We start from the raw sequence: 13422 nt of genomic DNA on the forward strand, positions 1-13422 counted from the left end.
CACAGCTTCTGCCTTGAATCCCATGCTTCTTGAAATGAAGAAGGAAGGCAAACATTGAAGAAAGGGCATTTTCCAGGGCATTGCACACCAAGATAACATTCCTGATGTATGAAACCTTGACTGTTATGCTAACTTTCAAAAAGAAATCAAACCCATCTGATATTGTGCCTTTCCCACTGCTCAGTCCTACTCACCTGTTCTGTACCAGGTTCATCAAGGCAGTGGCAGCATGCAGGAAATCTGCAAGTTCTCAGTCACAGTTCTGGAGGAGTCTTCCTAAAATATTCCAGGAGTCTTAAAGGGAACTGAAGGCATGCCACAAGAGAGAGCCTCAAAAGCATCCATATGGGTTTTTTCCCCTTATAATTCCTATAGCTTCAACTCCAGCTTTGCTGAACATAATCCCAGCCTCAAAACAACACAGCCTCCTGCTTAAACAAATGTTTTAAAACCCCCAGGGATGGTTAAATTGCCTCTTGACTTGTTCTCCCCTACCTGGCAGCAAATTTGGAGGCTTGGTGCCAGCAGAGATGCTCTAGTTCCTGGGTTTGGTGGCTGGAACATTGGTCTGCCTTCTGTTCCCCCTAAGGAGCAGGAGATACGCTGGTGGCATGGTGATCCTACAGGGTACAGAACCACCACACAGGGATCCCCTGTCATGGGTTATAGGCAGCTCAGTCCTGGGCTGGATGGAATGATTTCTGCCTCCTCTCCAGTCTGCCATTCAGATCTACCCGACAACTGGCTGAAAGCCATTACTCCCCAAACTGTTGCTTATTTTTAAGTAATACAGCTGCTCTGTGCAATTCTAACCACCTTTTTGATTGTTCATTAGGGACCTGCAATACTCTTGGTTTATTCCATTTAAACCTGAATTTAACTAACAGTAGTTATGTGCCCCATCACCTCTTGATTAGGAGACTGAATTGCTTCCTATGGACCGAATCATGCAGAGTCTTGCGGTTTCTGCGTGGCACCGGGCACCTTCTCTTCTCATCCATTTCACTTAGGCAGCTGCTTTCAATGGAAATTGATGGCACGCTCGGGCTGGATGAGTCCGGAGCTAACGTCCAGATTCTGCCTTCAAAATCTTCATTTGCAGCAAACAATGACACATGTGACTCTGCTTAACAGAGGCTAATGTCTGCATGAGCATCAAGGAACAAAGGCGTAATAAAGGGTCAAGAATCACAGTGCTCTAAGTAAGGGGTTTGAAACGTTTAATCAGAAGGCAACAATTAAGGTTCTTTTAGATGCTGCAAACTTAAAGCCTGTGGTCTTGAATCCAAGTCAAGTGTTTGCCCTTCATGATTGCACAAGTTTCCCTAAATGATGTCTCCTCCAGTTCAAGCTCAGCTACAGCCCCAGCACAGAAAGAAATGCTTCCAAATCCATGGGAAATTGCAAGGAACTTTCCTCCTTTGCCAGCTTCTCATCACTTTTAAACACTGCTAAACTAAGCATCAGATTTACAATTTAACCCACATGATAGCAAGTCATTAAACGGTTCCCAAGGAGGTTTTGGATTGAGTGGACTTGTTTTATACAGCATAAAGCATTCCTCAGCTGATGGGGGCTGAAACAATACTGGGATTTTTGGCTTTATTCTTCTCAATGATATTCAGATTTTGGAAGTGAAGAATACTTGCTTGCTGGAAGCCTGAATTCCACTGAGATACAAATCTCTGTCTCTTTGAGAATGATAAAGGAAGTCAGACAGGGTATCGTATACCATCTTGCATTAAGAAAAACTCGGGGGGTTAAGGCCATCTGTATTTAAATCCAAGGACAGATGAGACATTTAAATTTTAGTAGCACTCAGTTATATACCTGACAGAGAGAAATGGCTGCAATCCTTTTTATCAGGCTGGAGAATAGGCATTAAATGACAAAATATTAGTCAGGCCATAGATCCACGGAACCTGTAAGTTCTGCAGCAGCTTCATTAAATCTGTTTTTTATCCGAGGGGAGAGAAGGGCCTGGTAGAACGTTGTCAGCATTTGAGGCTTTTGGAGGGTTGCTGCCAGGTACTTCATCCGTCTGTCTATTTTCATATTTATTGTTTCACCAATCACTTTATTCATCCATCTGTTCATCTGTGTAAACCCATTTTTTTAAATTTTAATTTTTATTTATAGACTGACCTTAATAAACTCCCCTCAAGTACTGCGTGTTTATCACTGTCAGGGATGAAAACGTTATTAATGACAGCGGGGCTGCGCAGGGAAGACGACTGCCCTTTAAATTCCTTTTCAGCTGACTGGACCGCAGCAACTCAGCTGGGCGGAGGTGGCTGGATCGATAAGGTCGGAGTTCAGTCACTGGTCCCATCTCCTCTATCATCCCCATCACCGCCAGCTAACGATGCCTGCAGGTGGAGCGGGGGCACTTGGCTACGTTTATGAATTGCCTTGCTCCGTGGTGAAGGCTTTTCCTGCCCCATAGGAAAAGCTGTAGGGAGCTCGGGATTATTCATTTTGGAATGTGTACGAGGGAAGACACGGATGTCGATGTGGGAAAAGCAACCCTGTGCGCTTAGAGTAAATAGCGCTGGTTCCTAGGGCAGCACTAGCACCATGGAAAGGTGCTCTTCCAGAGAAATTCTGATTAAACATAAATGAGGGATGCTCTGGTCATTAAACGCTTTCCACATCAGATGAAGGAATGAGAGGTGAGTTTTCAGCACACAGTCACTAGCACTGTACTTTCAAACCAGCTACTTAATTGCCAGGAATTCAGGGCTGATAATCACAACACTGCAACTGCCTCTGTATTTATTTCCCTGCAGCATTTATTTCTGTCTTTATTTCCCTGCACCAGCCATGGCTTTGATGCCTAAACCTGGTTTTGGGGCATCAACTGACGCCTTTCATTTTGCAGGTGCATAACTCATAATGTGGCTTGGAAAGTGCCACTTCTAGTGACTAATCATGTCCTTATTTAATTGCCAACAGCAACGCGGGTGATTGCTAGGTTGAAAATAGAAGGTGGTGAGAGTATTGCTAAGTAGCTCAAAATTAATACAGCTCTGGATTAAGAGTTTCAAATTTATGGTAGGCAGGAGTCACGCGGTGGCTATAAATGCTTTACAGGTTCACTTGGTTGACATAAGGTTTAACCTTGCCTCAAAAAATACATTTTTATTCTGCTGACTTAAAGCAGGTTTGACAAATCCTCTGCAGGATAACTCAGCCCTCACGTTTTTATCTCTGGTTGGCTTAGGTGCCATTTGCGACAGGGGTTTTGCCGTGAAGGATGTCGCTGTGAGGCTGGGGACATTCCCCTCATGGCTTCATCTCACCTCCCAGCTCATTAGGAGCCCTGGATTCCTGCCTGGGATTGTATTTTGACATGGGGGGTGTAAATCAAGCCATAAACATATTTAAACTAATGTTGTCGGAAATCTGTAATTCTGACAGGGAAATGAGCGCCAAAAAAGCGCATATAATATTTGGTGACATGTAATTTTAACTTCATCCAGTCTCTTTGCTTTTGAGCCATTGTTACCTGCAGGATAAGGCAATAAAATAAGGATGTACAAGAATGTGTCAAATGTAGGGCTTCCCTAAATTACACTCTGAGGCACAGATTAATACATTTAATACATTCCAGTCATGAGTGAAGTACTTATAGCAGAACAACTGCTCCTTCAGTGATATCATTCACTGGAATGAACTACAGCTAACAGTGACAAGCTGGAAAAATGCCCCCACTTTTCAAACTGTACAAATGGCATTTGGACACAGTAACTCAAAACTGGACACTTCATTTCAAGTTTAAAGCTAGTGGTCCAGTCAAAAGCTATTACTCCATCTTCTTTATTTGTAGTCCATGCTTTTGTGCTCTTTAAGAATCAAATAAATACTGGTGTAATGGTTAGCAACTGCCAGTTCAACGAAAAATACTGCTAAATTCACCAATAAGTCTTTTTTCTACACACACAAATTTATGACATAAGAACTGAACCCATTCCTGTTACAATGTCTGGATAGTTTTTTAATGTAGAGGGAGTCTCACTTTAGTGATAAGAGTTTAAACCTCGACTCCTTTTTCCTTCTTTCTGGCTCATACATCTGGATAGAGAAGAGCGTGAAATAAACGGCCGGCGCGTGCAAGCAGAGGTGCACTGAGCTGGCCTGTTCTCAGCTCCATCCATCACTGTGGCTTTGCAGCCTCTTGCACCGGCTCCTCTTTCCCTTTTACATTTGCACTGGGGTTATTTAAAAGCAAAGAGATTATTTGCACTGATATTATTTAAATGCAGATGTAAGAGCTGACCCTTCCTCTGCATTAAGAACTTGGTGGAGGAGGGAAGGAGACTGAGCTGGATACAAGCTTTCTGGATGCCTCCTTCTTGTTATCCTATACAATCCTCTTTGGTCCACTGTCTGCAAGTGCCACCCCCTCGAAAGGAAACCCCAAGCCTCCCACCCAGCCCCACTGCTGGCTCTATAATCTCTAGTTAGATCTATAGATCTAAATAACTATAATAGTTAGATCCCAGTTTGTGGTCATCACAGATGTCCTGCTGCTACCTGTGCCCATGCAAGGGCAGGGAGCAGAGCTACCTTTTGCCTGAGGAGGACTCTGTACAGAAACAAGAGGCTGCCCAGAGAACAGGCTAAACTGCTCTCAGGTCTCCCCTTCAGGAGCCTTCTCTTCTCCAGGCTGACCCAGCCCAGCTCTCTCAGCCTGGCTCCAGAGCAGAGCTGCTCCAGCCCTTGCAGCATCTCCATGGCCTCCTCTGGACTCACTCCAACAACTCCAGGTCCCTCTTGTGCTGCTGCCCCAGAGCTGGATCAGGACTGCAGGGGGGGTGTCCCCAGAGCACAGCAGAGGGGCAGGATCCCCTCCCTGAGCTGCTGCTCATGCTCTGGGGGTGCAGCAGCACACGGGGGGGTTCTGGGCTCAAGCACACACTGAAGCTGGGTCATGGGGAGCTTCTCATCACCTAACACCCCCAGGTCCTTCTCCTCAGGGCCGCTCCATCCAGTCTCTGCCCAGCCTGTGCTTGTGCGAGCTTTGGGGCTCGAGGTTTCAGTTCCCGCTTGGATCTGCCTATAGAAAATAAGTGATCCTGAGCTTCCTGTAGTAATCAGCACATGTCATTCCCCTTGAGAAATCCCTCCTTCATCCCCACACAACTACTGCACTGGTGGCTATGAGGGTGTTTGTAAATTAATGCTTATTCCAGACAACGTCTGTGCTAAAAACCATCCATTATTAGGTGCCACACCACACCTGGAAGAATGCTTACGGATCTGGGGGTTACGCTAGCAATTGTGCTATAGTTGTGAGTCTGGCTGATGTGAGACCCAAGTGGGGATGGTGTGATGAAGGGATAAATATTCTCGCTGTCCAACTGCCACGTCTTCTTTCCAGCCAGCCTTTTTACAGTGTGCTGCATTAAATGCTGCTGTAAACCCAGGGCCTAACACCCACTGCAGGGAACAACGGGTTTGTTTCCAAAAGGGGAAAACCTCGCAGCCTAACACTTCTTCAGAATAGCACACAGATGTGTTTCCCCAAACTCAGGGGGTTACTTCCAACATGTCTGGGACAAGACAAGGAACTAAACCACAAGTAATTCTAAATATGTTCATTTTGCTCTATAGCTTCCCCAGGTAGCAATTAACCCTGTCCCTACAGGCCCTTGTCCAAAGCCCCTCTCCACATTTCCTGCAGCCCCTTCAGGCACTGGAGCTGCTCTCAGGTCTCCCCTTCAGGAGCCTTCTCTTCTCCAGGCTGACCCAGCCCAGCTCTCTCAGCCTGGCTCCAGAGCAGAGCTGCTCCAGCCCTCAAAGCATCTCCGTGGCCTCCTCTGGCCTCGCTCCAACAGCTCCGCATCCCTCTTGTGCTGTTGCCCCAGAGCTGGACACAGGACTCCACATCCTATCCTAATCCGGTTTGTAAACACTCTGATGTAGAACTCTTTCTTTTCTGCTTTCACCCAGGTAAATGTGGTTTATATAGATCTGGTACACTGGGCTAGGGATCCTAGATCAATACAAGTAAGAATGAAAATTAACACTACATTCTAAATTGCTAGGACTAATTCCTTGTATTGGAAATACAGAAAAGCAATTAAATTCCTCTTGCAGGATTCTATCAACAGCAAAGTACCAATTCAGAATTTTACCAGTTTCTGCCTGCTTTTCCATGGAATAATAGCAAAATATATTTCCAATTCAAATGTATAGCAAATATGCATAGCAAATAGCAAGATGTATTCCAAAATCACTGATTTTGACTCTTCCTGTTGCCAAAATCCTTTGTTTTAAGAATTAAACTAACTCCTTCTCAGAAGAACTCTCCTCAAAGTGCACGCATGGGAAATAGCCCTCAGATATGTCACTCCTGGAAAACCCAACACACTGTTTGGAGACCTGACACTCCTGCAGAGCACGGAGCACAGGGTAAACTGACAAAATAACTGGATTATACATGCACAAAACAGACTTTCAGTAACTGGGTGCTTTCTTGCTCCTGGTTTCCACAGAAAAGTCATTTTTTTTGTTCCTTAAATCCTTGTACTGCTTATTTACATATGAAAAGGTAAGTTTATAAAAGAGCTTTCCTATTTTACTACATCAAATAGTTAATAATTTAAATCTGTGGCCATTATCATCATAAAGATTGACACAAATGGCATATGGATCATTCTGGGGATGAGGGTTAGTTTCTTTTAAGAGAGAATTGTTTTAGTTTTTGCAGGAAATTAATCAGGGGAATGGGCTTTGTGGAGCATGGAGCAAATCTAATCTGTTCTTTGTTGAAATTTGCCTTGCTCCAATTCCTAGCAATTGTAGACAACATGCTCTTTTGTTCGGGAGCCACTTGTTACATGCATAATTAGAGACTGCAGTAGCTGTGTTTAAAGAAAAACTGTTTTCCAATGTAATGTGTGATCTTGATAATAGTATTTTCATCAAAGGTAGCAATTACATTCATTAAGCTGGGACTGGCAAGGCAGCAAGGAAATTAAGTGGAAGGTGAATAAAAAGCTCCCCCGTTCCTTTTTAAACCCTCTGTCCCTTTAGAAGTCGAAATGCACCACGTTGAGCTGCAAACTGGAAAATACAGACTGAATATAAGGGGGAAAAAAAGGAAAGAAAGGGGAAAAATAAAGTCCTCCTTAACCTTTCTTAATAATGATCCAGGAGATATCCTAGGGACACCTACTATAGATGCACCTTTCAAATTAAAGGGCTTTATTCTACATTAATTTCTTATGCAAGTTTTAAACGAGCTCAACATATGATTCAGGTCTTTAAAGGCTCCAGGGCTCTCTAGGATTAATTCACTGTTCTTTTCACACATAAATTAATTGTTTTGTGTGCTCAAAACCAGCAAACAGCACATAAATCAACCCGTTTAGGAAGAGACACGAGGCTGGTACCTTGTGCAAAGCGCTGGAGTTGGCTATTTACACTTCATGACTGTAAGAGGTAACTTTTAAAGGCAAGCTGGAAAAGCAGGACAGATGCTGTTAATTCTAAACGGGTTTCATGAGTGCAGAACTCATTTTAGCAATCTGATTCCTTGAAAGACAAAAGTTGTGGAGCACTGAAAAGCCATTCTTCTAGCGCTCTCATTATGGTTTTGGCAGTTAATAATTCAGTTACACATCACTAACGTATTTGCAAACATCCCCACGTAAGAATAGCTAGTTGTAGTTGGCTTTTGGGGTAAGTTTTTTTTCCCCCTCTCTTTTTGCCTTAAGCCTTCCAAGAGTGAGGTTTGCAGATGGAAAAATCTACAGACATGAGCCCCGGGAGGGCTGTGCCCAGCCCACAGGCTCCCCCAAGCACTCCTGCTGAACGCACACACAGGAATCTCGTTTTTTAACTCCCAAATGTAATCCTGCTGGGTTTTTTTCCAGGCACTGCATCCAGGCTGAGAAGCAGGGGGAAAGTGGGACCATCCCCTTGTACCTCTGCTCTGTGTGGACAGCCAAGGCAGCACAGCACTGCAGAGAGAAATCACTGCTTTGGACGGGGGCTGAGCCCTGATTGTGCACACGGGCAAAATACCCCATTTCAGGGAGGCACTGGCACAGGGTGCCCAGAGAAGCTGTGGCTGCCCCATCCCTGGCAGTGTTCAAGGCCAGGTTGGACACAGGAACAACCTGCTCTAGTGGAAGGTGTCCCTGCCCGTGGCAGGGGTTGGAGCTGTAAGGTCCCTTCCAACCCAAACCAGTCTGGGATTCTGTGATCTCAGGAGACAGGAACCACGGCAGATGAGACTTGCAGCAAGCGGGCAGGTATGGAGAAGCTGGCGATGACAGGTACTGTGCTCCCTTCTCACCAGGGTTGTCACAACATGATCTCAAAGCAAGAGAGAAAAGCGAAGTCAGAACGTGGCTATCCACCACTCCAAAAATAGCTGTTCCTCCCTCTGCCCTTCCCAGAAATAGAACATGAAACCACAGCATCTTGGCCAAATTGGAATTTGCATAGTTCTGTGAAGCATTTCCTTCAGTTAGGAATGATTTAATTATTCTTCACTTCCTCTTCTAGAAATCATTCCTGGATAATGAGGTTAGCATAGAGCAGATATGTTTCAGTCAAGAAATAGATGTAATTCAGTGCCAGAAGGCTTTTACAGTTAAGGGGAAAAAAAAGGGGGTTGGACACTTCTACACAGAAGCAGCAATGTAGAGAGGGTTGGCAACAGTCTGAGACACCAGGTCATTGGGTGCTTTAACCCAGTGCTGTGTCAGCCCCCTCAAGAATCAGAGGACAGCCACAACCCTCTTGTGACCCAGATCCTTACACAAGGATAACAAGGTATATTTTGAATAACTCTTAAGTGATGATAAGTTATATTACCTCTAGAGAGTTGTTTATCTCTGCAACTGAACCACTGAAGTCAAAGTAGAGTAGAGCTAAAATACTTCTAGCATAAAATGGAAGACCTATTGCTGCACCTTACCATGGACTTTGGGAACTGAATCCTGCATGGCAGCCAAATACGTTTTATGATAAATAGCTTGTAGAACCTAGCTTTTATTATTCAAGCAACCATCAAAATAACCTTGCCACATCAAACAAATGTAGCCATTGCTACAATTAAACTGAGAAAATGGTTCTTTTTAAAGCTTGGTTGGACAGACCTCAGTGATTTGGTGTTTAGGAAGGGAGAGGAACAGTTTGGGGTTGGTAAAAATCCCACAGTGGAATGTAAGGGATTTCTCTCAGACCATGGGGAAACAAAGACTATGAACACGGGCAGAGACTTTGTAGCTTGTAACCATGTTCTAGGACGTAACAGGGAGTCACAAAACGTTTCCAAAGTTCAAAAAGTACCTACACTGAAAAAAGTGCTTTGCCTCAATTGTTATGGGAGCAACTGGAGCAATGCTGCATGTGTGAAAGCCTCCCCCTCAGAATAGCGTGTCTAATGCAGTAGTTTGCACTAAACTGCATTTGCTCCATACCAACTCTGTCTTCAACAGCTCCATTAATAAACCATGGTTCTATGGAGCTTTTCAGAATTTAACCACATTGCCAGAACCTTAACTTTACACTTTCTGAATTATTTCTTGGTTGGTTTTGGGTCAGTTTAGCAGAGTTGATACAAAGCTGTTCCCTATGAGATAAAACACACACACACAAAGTAAAACACTGTGCCTACAAACTCAGCATCATTTCAAAGGTGGCTTTATCGCTTCAGCTGGTCCTTTAGTCAATGCTGGATGCACAATGCATCACCAAAGTTCTATTAGCTAATACTTTCTAGCATAAATAACATTTGCAGCCTCTGGGACTCTATTTACCTTTCACAATCTCTACTTTTTGTATCCATACAGGGAAACAAAAAATATCCAAACTAATGTCTAAAATGTAATTATCACCTCTTTGGGTACCACCTAAACAAAGGCAGAAAACCTCAGTGACCCAGTATCAAATTAAAGCTGGAGGACTGCTCTGGTTACATTGAACAATTAGCATTTAATCTGCATCTTTAGGATGCAAATTAGTGAACAGAAAAATCTTGCAGCATGTCCTAGAAAATGAATCAGGCCAAAAATATTCAAGACACTTGGAGCAAAGAATGTGATGGCAAGGATGATAGAAAATTACTCTGTTCCTCTGATGGGTGGGTCGTAGTTTAGAAGTCTTGGCTGAATGTCCAGAAGAGAAGGCAGGGAACAACCCCTCAAGCAGAACACCAGCTTTGGAAGTCTGTATCAGAGCTTCTTGTGTCCTATGAAGTGGAGACCCAACCAGAGTCTTTCTGCAGGCTCCAAAATGGGAACTTTCCAGAACTGAATCCACCAAACTTAAGGGACAGAGAGGCAGCGGATGCAAATTCAACATGAACCCATTGTACTGCAGCTCCTTTGTTCTCTCTACACTGGGAAAGTCATCTCACTGCTGGAAAACATCAAGACATTTCTTGATCTGCCCACTTGCATTTGTCTCTAAACAAACAGTAATGTTCCATTTCAGCTCTTCAGTGCCTTCCCACTGTGACCCTCCAGCCACCGTTACGGATGAACCAAAGCTCATTGTCAGTCCTGCTCGTGTCTGCAAGTTGCCTTCTCTCCCCTGTTCAACACACCCAAAGCACTCAAGCCCTGCTTCATCTGGCCATTTACAACAGAGGTTTTTAAAACTCACAAACTGTGACAATGGGTTGTGTAACACTCCAAACTGATGGTTAGACCTGATGGTTTCAGTCCATATATGCTTATTTCCTGGCTAGGAGACCCCCAAATACACAAACCAGCAATGTGGAAGTTGGGGATTTATTGCTGTATTTTAGATTTTCCCGCTGCTATTTGATTCTTTCTTTCTTTTATGGAAGAGCTTTTCTTTCTTCAGAGATCCCTGCAAAATGTCTGATGAACATAATCTCCTGCATGTTCAGAAGTCCTCATTGTATGGATTAAATAAATCCAGTTCTGAAAGTGATGGCTACTTGGCTGTTGAGACACTGTTTTCTGTCAGGTCGAGAGTGCTCTGTCTTTAGGATCTTTAGTGAAGTCACCTTGAGGTTGTTTTCTACGTACAGTTCTCCAGTATTAGTAGCTCTACAGCTACTAAGACACAGAAAGGAAGAAGAGTTTCAGAATGATATAAATTCAAATGATCTTCAAAGACAGAATATATATAAAAGCTATTACTGCCCATTGAGACCATACATAGTTTTGATTTATATTTTAAAAGAGTTTATCAGAAAAGTTACATTGTACATTGCACATTCTTCTGAACATTAATATACCAATACAAATCAATGTGTGAATGCTCTTATCTATGAAAGAAGCTATTAGGGAACACACTGGTAAGTTGTAGTTACCTAATCACAGAATCATAGAATGGTTAGGGTTGGAAGGGAGCCTTAGGATCATCTAAGTTCCAAATGTATTTGTTATTGCACATGAACAGAGTATTTTTAAGAGCTTGAAATGTGCCTCTCACCAAAAGATTTCCAAATGGAACTGCAATAACATGTTAATTAGAAAATTCTTTACATAGCAAAGGGCTCCCAATGAACAATTACTTTATATTTCACATAAACCTTTTCTAACACAATCTTTACATGGGGAAAAGCAAATGTGGAAGAAAGAATAACAGCACAGAAAACATCATATGAAATGTTGTATTTCAGCACTTCCCAAGTAGTGATTAAACGTTTCTGTGGAAATCTGCCTCAGACCTTTATCCCAAAGCAGAATAAAACTAAGGAAAACTGACAGATGATACCATCATTCTCTCCTAGCACAAAAAATGCAAAATCTGGGAAAAAATTTAAATGGCAGACTGTTAGAGAACCATCACCTGATATACAAGATTAGCACTGGATCAAGTCACGTATAAAATTCAGGCCCTTTTTAATACATTCTCAATACAGGTCTTTTCTTCTAAATCAGGGAAGCCCAGATGCAACATCTGATACTGAAGATGCTGTTCCAGGGAAATAGACTGGATTGACTGGGCTGACGAAGGGCACATAAAGGCAAAGCTCCCCAGAATCACAGAGTAGTTTGTGTTAGAAGGGAACTTCAAAGTTCATCCAGTCCAAACCCCCTGCAATGACCAGGGACATCTTCAATTAGATCAGGTTGCCCAGAACCACATCCAGCCTGGCCTTGAAAGGTCTCCAGGGATGGAGCATCTACCACCTCTCTGAGCAACCTGTTCTAGTTGTATAAATATATATGGAATATAAAGCAGTTTTGAGTCCTGTCATTAGCACACACGGCCTGCCACTGGTGCAACCAGCTACCACCACCAGACCTGTGCCCATAGTGCCTAATGCAGACAATCCATAAGTGCCTGTTCCAAACAGAACAGAGGGTGGGGAATGCAGGCAGCTCTTAACAGCTCCTGCACAACAGCACAGCAGATCTTACTACTAAATCAACATCTGCATTTAGTGCAGCAATGGAATCACACTTAAGGGGATGAAGCAAGTGACCTCTTCCCAGAATACCTCTCCACAATGAAAGAAAGTCAGTGGTTCTAATTCATTTGTGCATATGCTCCTCCACAGAATTTTGTGGACAAAAATCAAATACAACACAGACACTTCTTTCAACAGTTACTGTGTACAGAATACAGTATATAGAACTGAGAGATGTGGAATATTTACAGCTGTAACATTAGGTAAAGGCTTGACCTTGTATTTCTGAGAACTGCTGAGTAGCTGATGAGCCTGTTCAGGTTGTTTCATGGACTAAAGCAGTCCTTTTACATAAACCTGGGTATCCAGCCCTTCACAGTCCTTCAAAGAGCTCTGCACTTTCCTCCATAAAGGGTTTGCTTTTAGCACTATAGTAAGTAGTTAAGTATTGCCACTCACTTCCTAGCCTCATGCACAACTGCAGAAGCCAAGCTAAAATAGTACCCCAAACTAGGAGACCTATTAACAAGTATGAATCAAAACCTGATCTCTGCTGACACACGTCAGCAAAACAGCCTAAACTGCCGCAGCTAAGGACTGCCTCACATTGGCACAACTCATCACATTAATCAACCTTAACACAAGCATTTTGTAGTGTGGTTATGATCATTTTAGACTTGCAGATAAGACTGTATTGAGCAGAATAACTGTAGTTCACTGTTGCAGCATCTGTAGTCTCAATTCTAGTCTAACAACCTCCCCAGCCATTTCAGTTCAGCTGAGAGAAAACCTGCAAACAACCTGAAATGCATTAATAATGATAATAATGGTAATAGTTGTAGTAATAATGCTAGAAGAGAACTTCAGAAATCATCTAATCTACCCTCCTACTCTTTTATTGTTGAAGACTTCACAGTTGTTGATCAAACTGATATGGGAGGGGTTTTTTCTATAGGTATAAGGAGAATTACCACATTAATTCTTTGCCTATCAACAGGCAAAGAGCCCATGCAGGGGGATTAATTCACTAAAGCAGACATTTAGAATCACAGAATAGTTAGGGTTGGAAA

This window comes from Pezoporus wallicus, unplaced genomic scaffold (assembly GCF_028554395.1).
Source record: "Pezoporus wallicus isolate ANWC-B61680 ecotype Strahan unplaced genomic scaffold, APGP_CSIRO_Pwel_v1 contig_8188, whole genome shotgun sequence".
NCBI lineage: Eukaryota > Metazoa > Chordata > Aves > Psittaciformes > Psittacidae > Pezoporus > Pezoporus wallicus.